We start from the raw sequence: 19,662 nt of genomic DNA on the forward strand, positions 1-19,662 counted from the left end.
CGTCTCATTTGCAAAGTAATGAAAAGAGTGCAGAAGCCCATTCTGTCTGCCGTTTTGGTTTCATCCGTGGCAAAGACATGGTGCAAATTACATAGTTTATCGGTGAATCTTCTTGGAGAAAGATGGCTAATGTTGAAGCCATGCTATGAGTTATGGTGAACCCTTAAATCTAGTGATGCAATGCATCTTAGAGTTTAGCTATTTGGATTTTGTTGTAAACCTCTTAGATATGATACAGTGGAATCCTCTTAAACACAAATTCCATGTAGCAAGTGACAGAACATAATGAAAGCATAAACTGTTACACAAATAAAACTGTCAGATGCATAACACTACTGCTATAAACAGCTGTGGGTTTCAGTGTGTTCCGCTGAATTTAGCAAGCTGGGTTAGGATGCTCATTTGGGGGTCAATTTTGACTGGCGTCGAAGAGCCCTAAGCAGTATCAGCACTTGCTGAAATAACACTTTCTTGTATCTGAGGGAAACCTGGTCTGTTAGTATCTTAAAATATCCGTAATGCTGGTAAATTAATACAGATCCTCCATAATGCATTACTTGTTCAAGGCACCATGCAAACATTTGTTAGTGAAATTGTTAGGAGATGCCGTGTGTTTTCCCTGTGATGCAAGTGAATTCCTGAAATTGTGCCTGGAATAGTGCTGCTGAGGCATGCAGTGCTGATGGTTTATTTGTTCACGCGCTCTGATTGCCTCTGTGAGACTCAGAGCATGTGGGTCAGCAGTTGCCTGGCGTACTGAAACGTGACAGAGGGACCTCTATCCCCATGTTACAGCAGAGAGCAATAACTTGCTTAAGGCTGCATGGGGAGCCAGTGAAGAGGACACCCGACTCGCGTCCTGGTCCTCAGTCCAGTAGACTTCGGCTCCCATCCCAGTGCAGCGAGTGCGTGGGTTTTCTTGCCGGTGTTCTCTGCTGGAGCAATGGGGCAGAGGCAGCAGCGGGCAGGAATAGGTGTCACGGTAGCTTTATTAAAATAGAGTTTCTTGCTTCTGCCTGAAGGGAAGGTGGCGGGGGGGAGTATAGGCAGGCCCCAGCACACTGGTTGGCATGGCTAGCAGGGCTGGAGGCCAGCGTGAGGCAGGGAAGTGTCACGGCCTTGTCAGCACGGGTATGCTCCTGCAGGTATTGTTGGGTGCAGCCTTGCGGGCGGGTATGCGGTGTGGAGTGGCTGTGGGGAGCAGGAAGTGTTTTACTGTCATGTCGTTGCCTTACTGTGAGCTTTCTCCATCTGCCGTGTAGCTGCACTGGTGCTAGTAGTGGTGTAGGTGCTGGTGTGTTCAGGACCTGGATGCGCTCACCCGAGTAAGAGCATCCAGGTTTCTGTGATGCAGTTATAAACAGCCTCGTTTCTCTCTGTGCTGGCAGTTGCACTGCAGCCAGGAACCAGGCACAACATTATCCTGGCCTAGTGATTTCATCCTGTCAAGGACCGTGAGCATTGTGCATCCCACGTGTCCTGCCATTACAGGCGTGCTGCTGCTCCCCAGTATGTTCAGCATATTATAATGGACTATTTGGTCCCAGCTCCGAACCAGGCCAGGGATTGCTACAGGCTGAAGATCTGTGAACACGTGTTAAATCAAGGAATCTGATCCATTTTGTATAGCATCTAAAAACGCTGAATGACTTTTGGCAGGCTGCATAATTTAAACAAGATGATATTTTTCACCCCAGTGAGGTTACTCTGGTGTGAAAGTTAAATAATTGGGATGACTGGTGAATGCGTGCGGTTCATATTTTGCATAATGCTGTGTTTTCAGGTGACCTGCTTTGTGACCCAGTATCCACTTTCCCTGGCACATTTGTAAATGTTCGAAGCGTGACTTTGCTATGTGAGGCAGCTCTCCCCTGCTGCCACCACCTCCACTGAAAGGATCCTCACTGCGGTCCAGGGGAGACTTCAGTCAGCGTCGTTACATCATTACTGACAGCGCGATTTCATTTGTGCTTGTACATTCTGACAAATAGCCCGCTGAAAGCTTGGTGGTAAGAGACTCTAAAATGTTTAGGTTCAATCGCAGAAGCCAAAGCAGAAAGGGTGAGGGGAGGGGGCTTTGTATTGTGGCAGCGAATCCTGGTGGCTGGCTTAGATCAGTAAAGCTGTTGATTCACAGGCTCGGGAACCGTGATCCTAAAAAGAAGCTTCCTACAAATCTCCGGGTGTGCCACAAAGGGAGAAATAATGGCTAGTGCTGCATGGGCAGCCCTTTCTGGGGAAAAGCTGCGTTTTTAGGATTCACAGATGTTCCCTTTTGGTATAAATTATGGAGGTAGCTTGCACTATACAGTCTCTGCCTCCGCTTCACAGAGGGAAGCGAATCTTTGTCCAGACCTCTAGGAATGGAGGAGCGACATTTGAGCATGTTCTTTCAATTATAAAAATCAATCACTAGAATCTTTTTTTAAACCAATCACTTTATTTCCAAAGTTTATAAAAGTTATGGTTAACAGTTATAAAGGAAGATTTGTTTTTTGTAGAGCATATTAAGTGTAACATTGATTTTGACTTGAAAGTGTCCAAAAAGAGAATTTAAGGCAAATAAAACGGGCATGAAGGGACGTGTTTTGCTTGTGTTCATAAAGATGGTACTTCAGGGATTTATATGAAATAGAAAACCTTCTGCAAGTTGCTTGAAATGTAATAAATTGTGCCTGAAAACACCCCCAGCTTGACTATAAAGGTCTTATCTCACCCGTGTAAAATATTTATGCGTAAATGCATATTTTATATTTTGCCTTTACCATCCTTGGGTTGCTTTATACTTCATAAATGGCATCTGTGGTGTTTCCTTATAATGGAGACAGCAAAAATGTGCTCTTTGTAGGATGTTATTAGTTTGAGGTTTTTCTTTTAGCTTATTCTGGGTGCAAACAAGGCTGATTAGAGCAGAGAGTATGAGGATGATGCAAGCAAAAGTGAAGAGCAGGGGATTTTTTTTTTTTTTTTGAAGCTGTTTAAGTTGCAGTTAACTTGAACCAATCACTCGCAATGGTTTGGAGTTTTGCATGTTAGCTGCACATGTTGGTGTTTCCAGCCTTGTGCCAATGTGGCTTCCAATTTCAGCTGTAGCCATTTTTAGTGTGCAGCACGAGTTGATGTTACTGCTCAATATATTCATTGCATTTTAAACATATTTTTGTACTATGTTTAAAAGGCCTAACAAAACCCCAGGACTGCTAATCAGGAAGATGTTGGGAGAGAGTAGGAAGGTGACCTTTTTTTCGTGGGTGGTGCTAATGTAATCACTTATCGGCCTAGAATGACTCGAGTTCTGCACGCGGGCTTGGAGCTCAGTCGAAATGTATCACAGAAAAGATGGAGGTGACTCGGCCCTGCTTTGAGCACCTATAGAGGGGGAAGGTACCTGGTACTGAAGGATGCTTCAGTCTGGACGAGGAGGAATGACCTACACCAATGTCAGCCATGGCTTTATGGAAACTAGGAGAATTCATGCTAGAAGCAGGGAGAGGATTTCAACCACAAGGACGGTTTGCCATTGGTATAGCCCAGCATGGGGAGCGGCGCAGCCTCCCGTGCTTGGAGGCTTAGCTGGTAAAGATCTGGCCTCGCTCCAGGACAACCTGTGGGGCCGACCAGAGGAACGCCTGGGCGAGCTCCTGGAACGGGGCTGGCGCAGCGGGTCGGGCTGGAGGACCTGGAGTCCTCCTCGCCTTTGTCAGGCATGGCTGAATTATTTTCAAACAGGGTTTTGAGCCTTTTGAAAAAAAATTCAGAAAGTTTGGACCTTTTTGTTTTGCCCACCTTCTTTTTTGTATTCTTATCTGGGTTTGTCCCCAAGGCATCTGCTGCTGAACAGCTACTCAGCTGTTCTCAGGTGTGGAAAGCCTGTGATCTTCCCCGTCTTTCTAGGCCTCAGAATGATCCAGAACATCCTGCCTGGTGATCAAAAGCAGGGGAAGAGGCAGCTAAAACCCTGCAGAGATCTGCATTTGCAGAAGAGACCCACTGCCTTCTTGGAGACCTGGGAATACGTTCGGGGATTAGTGGCAGAGTAATTCCTGCGTTGGGCTGGTAACGTCCTGGTTGGCAGGAGCACATTTTTAGGTTTTGAGGGCAGTGGGATCCTTCTCTCAGCACTTCTGATAAGAGTGGATGATCTAAGATGGATGAATGTGCTCAGTTTTCACATCTTTTGGAGAGTAAGGCATTTGAGTTGCAGAGTCATCTTTTGGGGAAGAAGGCTCCCACACGCGGTGGTATGTAGAGTATGCAGGATTCGTCCTGTGCTGTGTGCTTTCTTTGACCCTTTTGGAAGCAAGGCGTTGCTGGAGGATGGGGCTTTGCTTGTTTGCTTCTTGTTGAAGCCTCTCGGAAATTTATGGCTTTCCTGTACTTTTTCTGGGGTTTGTGGTATCCTGTGGTCTTCCCTCCTTGATTTGCTGGCCTGGTGCTAGACAACAGCAATTATTTTAGCCCCTCCCAAGCAGGGAGCCTTCTTTTGTGATGGAGACAAAAAGTGCTTGCACCATGAGAAGAATAGGTTTTACTTGGAGAATTTTATATAAAGGAGCAGCAGAGTCCTGGGGCTTTGTGCTTAAGCCACCATTTTGCCACCTGACAGGCTGACACTTCCCAAGGCTGCAGTTGCTGAAGGAAGACGCTGACTGGCGTTACGATTGTCTTCCAAGTGAAGAACAGGCAAGAATGTGCCAAGGAATGCAGCTCTTTGGGCTTCTGGCTTCCTTCCATCTTAAAGCTTCCTACATTCCCCCGACCTGCTAAATATTGAAAGCGATTCACTCTCAAATATAACATGGTACTTTCTCACGGATTTTTAGTAGTTGGGCTTAGAGTATAAAATATTAATTTTTTTCCCATTAGCTTTAGCTTCTCCAAATAAGTAGTATAATAGCAGATCGGGACTGGCTGTGTGAGCTATGATAACAGGGCTACTGGAAAGGAGTAATTCCTACTTGGCTGGAATGAATATGAGCATCACAGGAAATAAAATAATTAAACTCTAGCTCTTGTGATGGCAAAGTAAAGCCTTTGTGAATTTCCACTAAGCAGGAATCTAACCCATTCAATCCTAGACCTATATATTGGCACATTGTTTTTTTTTGCTGAGATGCCTATTTAAGATTGGCCGTGGTAAGGAAAAGAAATAGCATGCCTACAGCTAATGTTAACATGGATTAGCAGCACCACTAGAAATCAGCAGAAGAGGCCCTTGGATCGTGTCCCATCAGAAGGGAATGCCTCCTTGTTTTTTCCAGTAGTGATTTGCTGCTGTCTCAGCATTTGGAATAAGCCTGAGTCTGGAACCACAGGATATATTCAGTGTCCAGAGAGTGGCTGCATTTTAACGGAGGTGTGCTGATGCAGTGCTTTGAATATGTGGTGCCGGATTTACCATCCCAGAACAATGAGTATTAATTCACATACCAGAATTTGAACCCTGTAATTAGGAGAGATTTTTATTTGGAACCGTACAAATATTAAGAAACGCTTGCATAGAAAAGGGTAACCCAAATTTTTGATGGAGGAGAAAGGTAACTTCTGCAAGGGATGTTTTCATAAAAGGGGAATCTTCATTACTTTTTGAGTGTATGGAAGCCCCAGGCATTTTACTGTGATGTTACAGTAACTGAATTACACTAAATCTATTTTAGCCGCTCTTAAAGCAATTTTAAGAGTGCCCACTGAAAGGGATTGCACAAATTTAACTAAATCATTTTCTAAATTGATTTTGTTAAATTGGTGTGATTTTAAGGCATGGGTTCATGTACCTGCTGCAGGAGCTATAAGAAAGGTGCAAGATGCATGAGCCTTGGGCTCTGTTTGACCCTAAGACTGTCGTACATGGATGCTGGTGAGTGAGCCCGCAGAGGCTAGTGTGAATTTTCTAGACCAGTGAACCTCAACCAGGATGACATGGCACCCTGGGGTGCCTTAAGATGCTTTCAAGGGTGCTGCACAATGTTATTACTGTTCACTGTGCAAACATGATTCACAAGATAAGCCCAAAGTTTTCATACAGGGAACCATAGTTGTAAAACCATTCTGACCTGTTGTGGCTTTCTGAGTTCCTTGCAACAAACAGAAGACTTGCTCTAGTATTTTTCTCCCATCAAAAAGAGCGAAAGCTAAGAGCTGGCACTTTCCAAGGGGTGCCTTGAATCGGTTGAGGAGTGCCTTGCGTCTAAGGTTGAGGACCACTGCTCTAGACCGTGCACACTAGAGTTTAACTTTTACGCCAGTGTCTGCTGCCAGGAGCAGCAATGTGCTAACTGCTAAGGTACAGCAGATCTTTAAATCAATCTGATGCATCTGGAGTAGTTACTGGAAAAGGATAAAAGCCTATTCAAATAACTGTAGCCCCGGAGTTTAATGCTAATGTTTTCATAGGGCACACAAAAGTCATTATATATTTCATCAGAAGACACAAATCATTAGGGTTTGCGAGCACAGCTGGAGATGGATTGTCAGAAACTCCAATTAAACCTAGGCTTTGGAAATGAGTAGTGATGTAATGCATAATCCACAAGTTATGAGAGTATTTGTGGCCAAGAATCAAGACAGCTAATTCCCTGCAATTAGGATATTATTTTCTGGTTAAGACCAAGATGCAGTATCATAAATAACGGTGAGGGGTTTTCCAGTCGCACAGGATTAATGCTGCATCGTGAAAAGTCGATTGTGAGTATCAGAGGCAGGTTAATGAGAATGCCCTGTTGAAAATTCTCTCCTTGATCTGGGCACTAGGTTTAGCCATTTAATTAGTTCATGTTACAATTTGATTTGCAAGCAGGTGAAGGGATGATGGTTTCTTGTAATCTGGAGATTTTGAACAATATACTGCTGTTTGTATTTCTTTAATTTATGTACCCCATGCTAAAAGGGCTGACTAGCAGGCTAACGGTATTTCTTCCCACAATGCAGCTTTTGAAACATTATTTTTCAAAGTTTAAGCTAGATCAGAATTGCCAGACAGTAGCACAGAATGAGGAAAAGAGATTTATTGTAAAATCCCACTCTGCTTAAGGGAAAAAATAAATTCTAGGCAATGCCTAATTCAGTGAATTTTTCTCTATGCTTCAGAGGCAGCGTATCTTTTTTTATATATTGCATATAGAGGCACTGGGGTTTTTTTACCATCTCATCAGCACAATCTACATTTTTTACGTGCATGTGGTTTATAAAAAAGTAAAAGGTAGGTTAAGAAAAACATTCCTGGAAGACTGTTTTTTGTGTGTTAAGACAAAATGTATGCTGTTAATGCAGCTTGGCACAATTTAGATCCCACCAGCTAAAATGTAACTTGAAATTCTGAAGTGCGGCTTGTTCTTGTAAATAATGCACACTCTAAGTCAACACTTTGTATCATTATCTTGAGCAATGGTTTAACCTTGATATATTTCAGAACAAATACATTAGACAAACGTGTTGTATACTCATTGGGCTTATTTGTGAACATAAACCTTTTCTGATTATATATTAATGTGAAATCATACAGGACGTTTGGTGAAGATTTATCTCGCTTGTTCTCCCTTCTAATCAAGATACAGTGTTTAATACCAGGCACAAGGAATGAGACAGAGACTAGAATTTGTCAACTTATAATTCAGATGAAAATTGCACTCCGTTTTTGACTTCAAGCTCTCTTCCTTCAAAAGGGTGTATTCTATTTTAAATACAGTTTAGGCAGAGATTATTTCCATAGAAAGCAATTTAACAAGGTTTGATTACATTAACATGAAAGGAACATGCCAAATTTAATTTAATGAGGAGACCTGTAAAACAAGTTGGCCTTGAGAGCAGTAAAGTGACTTGAGTGGAGTGAATTATCTGATGGAAAGGAATGCGTGTTTGAAATTGCCTGATTTAGGGGCAGCATCTGTTTGTGCAGTCATTTAGAGAGAATGAGGTTGCTGTGGAGTCTGGAGAATGCGCTCTCTGTCCGCCTCGGCACAAAGACTGGGATTTCTTATCGGGGTAGGGTTGGGGCCAGACATCTGCCCTCCCTCGTTGTGATGGGCTCGTGGGAGTTTTTTCTCCCCCTTCCTCTGTAGGGGAGGTTCAGTTCACGTCCTAGCAAGGGAACGTCCCAGGGAAATGCCCGTCCCAGGGAAATGCCCGTCGCAGTCCGTCCCACCCTGTTGCTTGACAGACCCCTTTAAATACAAGTCAGGTGTTTAACAGAGTCACTGAAGGTCAAGCCTGTGACTTTTTGACCAAGTCAAAGCATGCTGGCGTGTTGGTCCAGTGCTGCTACATTAAGGAGAAATTTATATTCTTTTAAGGAAAATTACACGACTGCTTAATTACAGAACCTATTGTTTAACAGGGCACTAGAAAGTAGGTAACTTATGTATTTATTTTTTAAAGTGAAACTGTGTGTACCTTGTTGATGCGCTCCCTGTGTGGTTTTAATACCGGCCTGCTGAAGAAATACACCTGCAGAGTGCTAATGTTACTGGTATCTCACCCTATCATCTGTGGTTGGAGACTTTTTGTAGCCCTAGTCAAGGAGCTGTTCAGTTTTCCTCATGGCCTTTTATATTTGCACTCCAAGCCCTGAAAATCCTCAATGATCTTGTCAATCATTATGCAAGAAAATCCTCCTTTGTGATGTTCTGTGGATTTCTCTGTCAGCAGTTTCCAGGCAGCTGCTTTTGGAAAGAGCACTGGGCTGTAAGGTCACGTCTGAATCCTTTTGCCTCCTTTGCCACTGGGGAGGGCTTCTTACTCATGTTTGGGGTCCTGTTAGGGCCTTGCCCGCACAGTTGAGAGTTCAGCTGCCTGAAATTAAAGTATTAGTCTTGACCTGGGTTTGATCCGCCCTCCTGTCTCGTTTCACTTGTGTGTGTCTCGTTGTCTATTGTGAATCCACCTCTGGGACAGATGTGGGGAGCCAGGGTCACTTGCACTAATGTGTCTGACTTGGCTAATGCTGCTCCGTAATTGAAGTCCGTTCCTAGCACCTGACAAAGTCGGCTGTTGCCTGTGCAAGCTCGTGCCTCTGAGCCTGCCCTGCCTTCTGCCTGATTGCGGACGAACATGGCTAACTGCCCTCTGGGGCACCAAGAAGCGACAGGCTGGCAAACGGTAAGAGGAAGCATTTGCTTTTTGTGTCAGGTCTGTTGTTGGTACGGAAATCTGCCTTTAGAACAAGCACTCTTAGCAAACGTGCATATGGTGGGTGGTGAGCTAATGGAGGTAGTTAGCGTGCCCAAATCTGCCGTGTCAGTGGGGACTGAGGCGTTTAAGCAGGATATGTGTTGCCTGTAATCTTGCACTCGGTGTTTACAGAAGAGTCCACGTGAAAGGAAGTCGAACCTAGTTGCAAATCTGTTGGCTGCTAAAATGCAAGTGATGATCGATGGCAAGTGTCTCGCTTGTTAGTCTGGGATCAGGATTTAATTGTGGTTTTGGGTGCTGCGTGCCATCTGGCCACCATGGGGCCAGTGCTCTAAACCAGGCTTCTCTTCTCTGTGTGTATATTTTTCATCGGTTTGTAGGTGTGAATTGGTACTAATGAGTGAAGCTAGCTAGTGGTTAGGTCAAAAAGGCTTATTTATAAGCTCTTAATGAGCAGCCAAGGGGAGTCCTCTGGCACAGAGCGGAGGAATGGTTTTGTGCAGCTCAGTGACAATTACGGCTGTAGATCGCTGCAGATAGTGGGAGCAGAGCTCTCAAGTGCTCCCTCGACTAAGGGGCACACGAACATTTCTGTTGATCCTCTGCTTGGTCTAGAATGGGGGTCGGCAGTGTTTTTGGGCAGAGTGCCAAAAACAGCCGCAACCTCAACTTGCAAGATGCTAGCGTGCCAGGGGATGGTGGGGGATCCGCGAGGGGCCTGATCTTTGTTGTGGCAGTGCAACCCCGGCCCCTTCGCTGTCTGTCTGAGGCACGGGTGCACCCACCGCCAGCAACTAGCTGGGCCGGGGCTCTGCAGACCCTGGTGCAGGTGCTTGCAGCCTTCTGGCTGCCTGTGCCAGCCGGCCCAGGCTCTGTGCAGTCTCCTGCCGCACACGGTGCAGCCTGGGCTGCTCGCAGCAGGTGGTGGGGAAGCTGCAAGCCGCTGTGCTGGGGTCCGTGTAGCCCCGGCCCGGCTCTTGCAGATGGCAGGGAAGGGGCTGGGGCTATGCTGCCACAACAAGGATCAGGCTCCTTGTGGCTCCCCTGCCATTTACCCCAAGGTGCGCGTGCCAAGCAAAATAACTTTGTATGCCACACTTCAGCACATGTGCCAGGGGTTGCCTGCCCCTGGTCTAGAATGACCCTTATTAGAAATTTAAATTTATGCTATTTTTTTCCCTGTGGGAAGTTTTAGGTGTAGAAACACTGAGAGTGATTCTCAAACAGTAGCGTTTCCAAGTTGTCCCTGCACTGCCCAGTGAACTCCTGGTAGTGTGTTGTCACCTCTGTAGTTAGGAAGATGCATTGGACCCTAGCCTCGCTGCAGTATAGCTCTGGGTATTGGGAGGTTTTCGCTTGAGTTGCTGCGCGCACCAACATTAACATGTCAGATGCAGTTTACACGGTTTGAATGAACATTGGCCCTCTAGCAGGAACTTTTAAAAACGTTACTCAGTACAATTCAATGCAAAGTTGAGATAGCAAAGAAGATAACCTTGCTTGTTGAGCAGGTGCGTGTTACGTAGATTAGTCAATGGAGCTGATGGCAAATGGCTTGTGGTTCTGGGGGATGGTTAGTAACATCGTAGACCTGGTGCAGATTTGCTTTGTCTGGTTTTTCAGCTAATCGAGTATCCGTGCAGTGTCTAACTTTAACCATAGCCTATGCTTCCATGGAGAGAGAAAGCTGCTCTTGTCTCTGCAGCTGTGCTGCCAGATGCATGTGTTTTAAATACAAAAAATGGGGCACTCATGCGCCTTTTTAAAGGTGGTAAGTTGGATAGAGATATGGCCTATAAAAGTGTTATTTCTCTTTGGCTCTCATGGAGTTGACCCAGCAGCCTACGGTTAATTCAGTCTTTGCTGTAACGTTAAACTTTGGAGACATCGGTATGCTAAGCCTTACACTTCAATTTTGCTATCAGCCTTAAAAATTAAATCAATAATTCAAAGACCTGCATGTAACTCCTTATCCAGAGTAAAATCCTGATGTGATAGGGTCTGACATCAGTCACAGGGCAGAGAGAAGAGCAGCCCTTGCTAGTCTTTTGCGTGTGCGTAGTCTGTTCTGTTCATATCTCGCGCTGACGAGTATGCGGGGTCTGTGATGGACCTGCCGCGGCTTTTGTTTTTCCTGTTAGGTGAAGGGCAGTAGAAGGTACTAGGGCAAAATGAGGGCTCTGCTCAGCAGAGTAAAAGAGAGAAGCAGATCTTCAATCTCATTATTGCCTGGAGCGAGTTCTCCCTTTGCAAAATCTTGGTCCCCTTTCTGTGGCTGGCGGCAGAGGTGATGAGAACAACGCGCTTTGGATGCTGCTGGGCGTGCGGGACGGCTGCAGGGCGGTGGTGGGGTGTTGGACTGTAGAAAGCACAGGCTGCCTCCTGATGCTGCTTCTACTGGACTTGGAGATCAGAGCAGCCAAGCGTTTGGAAGAAAAGCCACAGCTGAGTGAGAGGAGGGAGGAGGAGATGGAAGAAAGCATGTTTTGAGGACCTGGCTGCCCAACATCAAGAGTGTTTCTTGTGTAGCACTGTCAGAGTACGGGTCACTGGAGACGATGGAGAGAGATGTCAACAGTGCGTTTTCTTGCGCTGGGGATTCACTCCCCTCCTGGGGTCTGAAGTTGCAGGAAACTGTTCCTTGTTAAGGCGCACTGCAAGGCCATCGGTTGTGGCTGGGATTTGGGGAGGGCTGAGGTTAACTGAGGCGTGGATTTCTGTGTTGGCCTACAGTAGGTAATTAGGTGGTTGTGATGTTGACCAATTTATGCTTTCAATCTGCTCGCCAATAAAAAGCGATTTTGTACTTGGTGTGACGAGGACATACTACCTGGCTGGACAGCAGTTGACTGGCTAGGCTTTGAACGGAGGGGGCCAAGAGAAGTATGCTTATGTTCGAGTTTGTTGCACAACACATCTGATACAGCAAATTTGTTATTTTGATATAAAATCAGACACTCATGGGTGTAATGAAGAAGGGTGATTTATTAGCACATTTGTAACGGCCTTCAGCGTAGCCCACTTGCCCCGAGCTCTGGTCTCTTGACCACGGCTGGTCTGTGGGTGGCCCACGGAGCCGTGTTCTGGGCGGCCTGCACAGCCGCTGTCGTCACAATGGCTCGCTGTCCATCAATCCTCGAATTTAACGTTTGCCACCAGTTGTAGACGCTTCTGTTTCTCAGGGTTTCTGGTGTGGCGGGAGGGAGGGCAAGCTATCAGAATACAAGGACTTGCCTGTAAAATCATTCACACCAGGGTGTTTTGGTGTAAATTTAATTGTGCTCAGAGTTTCGGATTAAACCAACTGTTGATGGGTAGCGAATAGCGGGAGGATCAGAGCAGTGTTCTGAGGCCACAAGGGAGAGCTGCTAATGAATGTGAAATCCAGCAGGTTAATCGAAGTAAGGAACCTCAAAAGGGAGGTTGCTGCTACCTAGATTTGTTTCCAGCGGGTCATACCGCATTGTTGCTTTTCCAAGCACGTTAGTTGGTGCAAGGGTTTTGTAGGAATGCTACAAGTGCCCTGAGAGAGTGTGTTGCAAATAGTGGTCTAGATACAAAAAAGTTTACAGACTGCAGTCTTAGAGGATTTCTCAATAAAGTAAATTATTAAAGCTCTCAAGCATGTCTGAGAGAGTTAACGTTAGCAGGCATCTGATTTTGCGTGCGGTATTTATGGGAGCAGAGGAAAAAGCTAACTGTACAACCGGGTCTATTCTTTTTTCCCCCCCAAAAGATAAAAATCAGAAGTGCTGTGAGAGTAATAACCTATCTTCTTTGTTCAGCTTGGAGCTTAAGATCCGCTCCACAGCACGAGGAAAAATTATTGAGAACTTGGTAAGAAATCTGGTGCAGGTAGGTTTTGCCAAAGGCAGGCGGGCAAAGATGCTTTCCCGTTTTGAGGTGGAAGGTCAAAGATTATTGTCACTAGATACAGCAAAGGCTTTCTACCAGAGGAAGGAGAACTTTTATGTTGTATCCTTGGGGCATTTGGAATCGGACCTAATTTGGTTTAAATGGATTGTGCCTTTTTAAACTAGTGACATCTGAAATGTGTAATTTCCACACATACCCAGCTTTCATGCTGTTCAGAGACCTTAGACAAGGCTGTCCACTATTTCCTTGTATTTTAAAGCCTCTGGCAATAGCCATTAGGAAAAATGCATCACTAAAAGGCATAACTGTGGGGAATGGATTATACAAAGCATTTTATTATGCTGGCAATCTGCTGTCACTCCAGAGAACTACTGTGGATCCAGAGAACTTGAGCATTCGCTGGCGCTAGCAGATGTGCCTGAATTCTGCGCCTCTTCAATGAGCTAGTCCAGGAGAGGAGATGCTGTTGTGTTGTGCTGGCATTTCAGGAAGATGCTGGAAGGGAGAGGTCCATGGGACTGCACAGATACTGGGAATGTCACTGATATTCTGGGGGACACCGTCAGTTCACTTTGAGAAGGAGTCTGTCTGCATGTTTCACACGGAGGAAGTTGCCTGCGCTGGTGCAGGGGTAGCTGAGCAAAGCTGACAAGAATGTGCTGGTTGCAGCACTGTTCAGCTAATGGCCTATGCAGTCGTTTGTTTTTGCAGTTGTCCGTTACAGAAAAAATACAGATCACTTATTTGGGGACAGAAAAATCATTGGGTAACACGCAGTCCTCTGCCCCTGGTAGCTGGTGGGTGAGTCCCACCGTAACGGAGCAGACATTGAATTGAGAGCATTGTTTGGCTGCCTGCAGAGTGCTTAGCAAACTGCACAAGTGAAGCAAGGCCACATTCTTGTACACTTTGCTCAACTACTTGGAAACAGTGGAGATCAGCAGATACAGGCATTTCTGTTGTACTCATCACCAACACAGTGGTGTGCAATGGGCAAGGCAGAGAAACTTCCTCCCCCTCCTTCTGGCCATAGGCACCAGCAGTGGGCCGTTCCCTGGAGGGAGGATGGGGACAGCGAGCACTATCACCGAAGGAGAGAGGAAAGCAAAGAACAGCTCCTGCCTTGCAGGCGGGCCCCATTAGGCATGGGGCTGAAAATGCTCCACATCATGCCTCGGCAAACTGGTGAATGCCAGCAATCTGGACACCCACTTTCCTCTGCTTTTTGCTAAATCCATGGTGTCTTCTGCAAAGGGCCCTGCTTTGATTTTTCTGGGATCCCCTCACCTTGGCTACATGCATTAGGGAGCATGCTGTAGTCACAACTTTTCTAAAAGCCCTGCCTTTTTTTGGTCAGCTCACGGTTTATTTCAAGTAGTTAAGGGAGTGTGGTGAATGAGAGGCGTCTAACCTGTCAAAGCCGTGGAGAGCTGGACTTTACTAATGGCTAGCCAGGGTCCAGATCTCGTGCAGAGCAGAACAGGCGTGAGTTGTGCAAATCAAGGCTTGCTGATGGTGTGGAAGAGCTGGGGCTAGCACTGCACACGTGCCATTGCTCTGCCCTTAAATGCAGCGGTACTGAGTAAGAATAATAAATATTATTGACAGGTTCTTGGAGTGCAAACTTCCCCTGAAACTTTATTATTTACTTGATTTTCATCATTCTCTGCCATTTTGGGGGCTGAGCTGGATGGCCCTTAGTGTAGGAACTGTAATGTGGGATAATTTCTCAACCTGCCTTTCCTATGCGGATAGAAGGGGATGCCTACTAGTTTTATGGATGCAGATCAAGCTCTTACTTCTTCTTTCTCCTGTAATGTGAATTCTGTAGCATCATAATAGTTACATTCTCTCTGCATAGTCCTCATTGTGAAACTGTTGATGGTAGATGTAATAGTATTTTCTAACGTTTGGTATTTAAATCGGGTAAATTGAGGATTCATTCTGAAGCAAGTTTACAGCATTCTGCTAAATTTCTGCATTAATTAATTTGCATTTATTTTGTATGTTCTTTGTCATTGTGTGCATTTTTATAGCCTTATGCCATATTATCTGAAGACAAGGTAAACCAGATAAACTAAATAGTAAAACAACCATTGCAGTGTTCATCTCATGCGTTCACTAATCAATGCTCACACCTTGCATGAAGCAGAAATAAATTGTTTGTCCTTTTTGGCCATCTCTGATGTTCATTTTGCAAAGTATGCTTGTTGTAAGCTGGTACCTTTTGCTGTTTTACCCTGTGTTATTCTTAAGTGAAATTCTGAGCCTGACATGATTCTGCTCCTTCATCTTTCGTTGTGTTTATTTAGCCTTCTCATGACAGGTTGCTCAAGATTTTATTTGCAGTGTTGTTACCCACTGAACTAATATAAGTTAAAACTGTGACAAATGGTGAAGTCACTTGGAATGGTTGGTGTTTAGATGTGGTCCCTGTACATCTGCCAGACTTCACAGCTGATCACTTCGTTGCTTGGTGGAGGGTTTGAAAGAGACTGCCCCTCTCACAAATGCAACACTAATAATGAGCACAGGCATTAGTGGTTGTAATCTAGTTACTCTTACAGGATTTGTCAGCAGCCCCAGGGTTTGAGAGATGCTGCTGTGGAGGGTAGGCGCCATATTTGGTTGACTGTCTGGTTGCCGTGTGTGGAAAATGCTATTTTGAGGCTAAACAGTTTTAATCGCCACTCTTGCACCCACAATGTATTTATTTATTTAGAAAAGGGCAGAAAGTCGTGGCTCCCTCTGCTGGCCTGTCCTCAACAGCAGTTGGTTCCCCAGGCCGGGATGCGAGTGCGATGCACGTGCACCATTAAAATCACAAGAGGAAAATTCTCAGATTGTCAGACGGACCAGGACAAAATGGGTTGGGGAACCCAGTTAATTTTTTCAGGGGTCTAGTAAGGTTTTACTAACAGTGGTGAAGTACTACAAAATACGAGATCAATAAAAGGTTTATGTCCTTTTAAGGTAGCTTGTAAAAGACAACAATAAACGATGGCCCAGAGAAGCAGCCATTTTTGTAGTGAGTTGGGGATGCTGGACTCAGGATTAGGGTGAATTCAGGCTCTTCACATGCATTTTGGAGAGCAGAGGGAATTAAATTGGTTTTAGGTATAATGTGATCCCTACATTTTTTTTTCTTAGAAACCAGTGAATGTGTGTTAAATTTATCTTGGCATATGAAAAAGATGTAATGACTTCTGCTTACAAGATAAAGGAGAAGGCAGCATTTAATTTCCTAGGTAATACACAAAATAAAAATGATTTGCATGCCTTCAAATGATTATGCACAACCTTGTTAAATGCAGTACAATACAAACGAAGAACAAATGAGTTACCCAGATAGGATGCATTTTTGTAACTCAAGACAGCTGCCTACAGAATTCCAATAGAGGGGCAAATCAAGCACTCTTATTCTCCAGTGGCTCTCAAGTTTTGATAATCATTGTTGGCAAGACAATGCGTTGAGGAACACAATGAAGCCAAGAATTTAAAGCTGCAATGAAATGTCTGTATGGCGCTTTGGTGAGAGATGGGCTCGTTACCAGAATCTAAATTGGCTCAGTTAGACTTAGTTCTTCTCCCGAAGACACATTTCCTCCCTTCTTGCCAGCGTCTACGTGACTTATTGATTCCACTTATAACTGTGGTTTGTTTCTGCAGAGAGTCCCCCCATAATTTGAGAGTTTCTGCTTTGTAATATTTCATATGGTAACTTTAAATGGAAAAAGAAATTGTTGAGCCAATTGCAGTTAGTCTCTTTGCATCCTGGTTTAATGAATGATGGGGCTAGTAGCTGTAGCCCGCCAGCGTACAGCGTGCGGACTAGCGTAGCGCTGCCTTGTGCTCAGCTCTGTCTGTTAGGATTGTCAGTCACTGCTGCATCATGGCCGAAAGAGTTTATTGGGTACGACTGCCAAATCTTGCACAGGTGCCAGATTAATTTTGATGTATTGTGCTTATAGCAATGGATCTGGACAGTTACTTTTGCAGGGTCTCCACTGGAAAGCAATCAGTGGAAAATCCTTAAACAATTGGGCTAACATTGCTGTAGCAGTGTAAATAATTTTCTGAAATATTCTAAAATGTCTTGAATGGGAAATGAATGCTAGTGAACGGTGCCGTGTTCCTCATGGAAAAAAAACTTGTCTGCTCCCCGTCCTCAGAGTGCTGATGTCACAGGCAGCGATCATGCTCCCGGGTTTAAAAGGTGTCCCCACCTTGCTCCCAGATTTAAAAAAAAAAAAAAAAAAGCACCACCAGCAGATTGCACTTGTGCAGTAGACTGTATTCATGAGACGCAGGTTTATATTACTCCATTGGGAAAACAGCATCTCCAAAGGTTGAAATCTGGTGCAGTGAGGTGGTGCAGTTGGTATCTATGGAGACAGTCATGTTCAGCTGGCTCACTGCTTCAAAAAGTTTGGTGAATTTGGAAAGAGTTCTTAAAATATTTTGGTAACTAAATTATTATTCCTTGCACACTTCTCTCTTCATCTGATATCCCTCCTTCTTCCCTCCTTTATTTTTCTGTTACTGTTTGTGACAGACGTGTGTGTAGTTCAGGTTGAGATATATAGTTGATAGACCATGCATAGTTCTGGTTTTTGTGTTGCTTTTAAAATCGATAAAAAATAAAGCAAAAAAGCACCATCGCCTCCAAGGGAGTATTGTGATGTGATGTACTGCTTCGCTGCTGGTCTCTGGGTTGAGGCTTCTTATCAGGGTTGATCCCCACAGCCTTTCTGCTTTCCTGCTCACTGTCATCTTGTCCCCTAGAAAGTCCCCCCACCCCCCGCCTGCTCCCCTTTTGCTCTGGACCACATGTCAAGGGCAGCTCCTCTTGTGTTACTTGCAAGGCATGTTCGTTTATAGTGGTGCCAAGTTCGGGGCGAGACTGGGGCATTTTACAGCTGGGAAGGTGATCTATGGGGCCTGGTGCCATCTCTGCTGTGCTCTGGAGAGGTAATTGGTGAAACTTGACTGCAGGCAGGTCTGTATTTGGGGCATGTTAAGGAACGTGTGATGAATTACAGAGTTGAGCACAGATGAGCCAGTTGGTAGTGGGCATGGCAGCTTGGGTTTAAAGCAGACTGAATCCCAGAAGTGGCACTTACTCTTAACCCCCCATAAGGAGAGCTCAGAGGAACAGCTTGTAGCCTCCTTTAAGTCAGTTTTATCTGTTCCCGCTGGATTGGTGCAGGAGTCGAGGTCTGCTTGTGGCCTCAGTTCTAGGGCAGTAGTTCCCAGCTGTTCTAGAGGATCACACCCTCGAAGTGGTGTTATTGTCGTGTATCCTTGTGATCCTGTGCTGTGGGTAGTAAGGTTCATGTCTTTCCCTCTGTGTTGTAACCACATTAACAACCTAAGATAGATGATAGTTATTCCTATTTGTCTTGCTTTTCCTTCCTTTATTTTTCCTCTTTTCCATGCCTTCCTCTTGCCTACCCTCTTGAAGTGCCCTGTGTGCCCAGCATGAGAAACGTGGTGCTGGGCTTCCTGCAGTCTTGTTTAAGACAGCGCTGGTTCCTCCCGTGGCATAGTGCTGCTGCCTTCCTTGTGCTCTGACCACTTTCTCTCTAATTTATTGAAACAGAGAAGCTTTTGTAGCCACCACCTGTATTCTCTCAGTGAGATCCTGGTTTCTTGCAGGACCTCACTTGCTTGTTTTCAAAGTACCGCTTTGTGAAGGGATGTAATAACTCATTCAAAACCTATTAGTATTTGGGTAATTCATTTGGCTCCTTCTTGTACTCCACTTGCTGGGGATGGTTTCTGGGCATCGCCATGCTCCTTAATAATTTAGGTTTTTAGTATTTCTGGAATCTTGATGCTCATGTTTCACCTGAGCAATTGAAAGGAAATCCTACTTTGGACTTTCAGCCATGCCGGGAAACCTTTTTTTAAACCCAGGTTTGAAAATGGCTTTTACTAACAATCTGGCTTTGCATCAGTTCCACTGATCAGGCAAATCATGTTAAGAGTTACTGCTTTGCTATCCAGTCTCCTTTCTGAGCTGTTTACACTATAGTCTTGAACAGACTTTATATTTTATCCCACAGTTACCAAGTTTCCTTAATAAAGTAGCCTCTTGTTTCTTTATTAAGTTTTCTTAATAAAGTAGCCTCAACCCTTTTTTTGAAAGTCCCAAGTAATGATTGCATTGTTACCCTCTTTGTTTAAAACTTGCACAGATTTCTAAGATGAGAGCAGCACTGTTCACTCTTACAGAAATCAGGCCAGTTGGATCCGTAGATTATTCGGTTATTTATTTTATTTTGTCTCTGCTAGGCCTGTAACTTGAGTTATGAGAAACAGCCCTGGACAGAGTATTGGGAAAAGTCTCTGGGAGAGCTTGGTAAAGGGGGACCAGGTTGATCTCAGGAGTTTCTGCTGTCCCTAATCTGTGGTTTCTACATGAGTCAGTCAGTAGTGGTGCAACACTAATGAGCTTTGGCCACTGAATTTGAGTGGATGATACACGGTGGAAACGGCTCCTTGACATCTTGGCTCTAGTCGATCATTTCTTCTAGTATTTTCAGGAAAACTCAGTCAAAACACACATGGAAAATTAGGGAGGTATTTTTTGTTGTTTTGAGATACTAAGGTTTCAGTTGTAATTACTGTATTTTTTTTTTTTCCTGGCTTGCTTGT

At 44.7% G+C, this 19,662-nt stretch overlaps 1 protein-coding gene across 1 annotated transcript in view; it reads left to right on the forward strand.

Annotated features, from left to right (window-relative positions):
* The first annotated feature begins 1,808 nt into the window (after positions 1 to 1,808).
* Positions 1,809 to 19,662, forward strand: part of PTPRF (protein tyrosine phosphatase, receptor type F) — a 355,341-nt gene continuing 337,487 nt past the window's right edge. Inside the window, exon 1 of the mRNA XM_019531276.1 lies at positions 1,809 to 2,009. The gene's annotated coding sequence lies outside the window, so the exon portion shown is untranslated. The remainder of the gene's footprint in view (positions 2,010 to 19,662) is intronic.

This window comes from Crocodylus porosus, unplaced genomic scaffold (genome assembly GCF_001723895.1).
Source record: "Crocodylus porosus isolate Cpor-Errol unplaced genomic scaffold, CroPor_comp1, whole genome shotgun sequence".
In the NCBI taxonomy this organism is placed as follows: Eukaryota; Metazoa; Chordata; order Crocodylia; family Crocodylidae; genus Crocodylus; species Crocodylus porosus.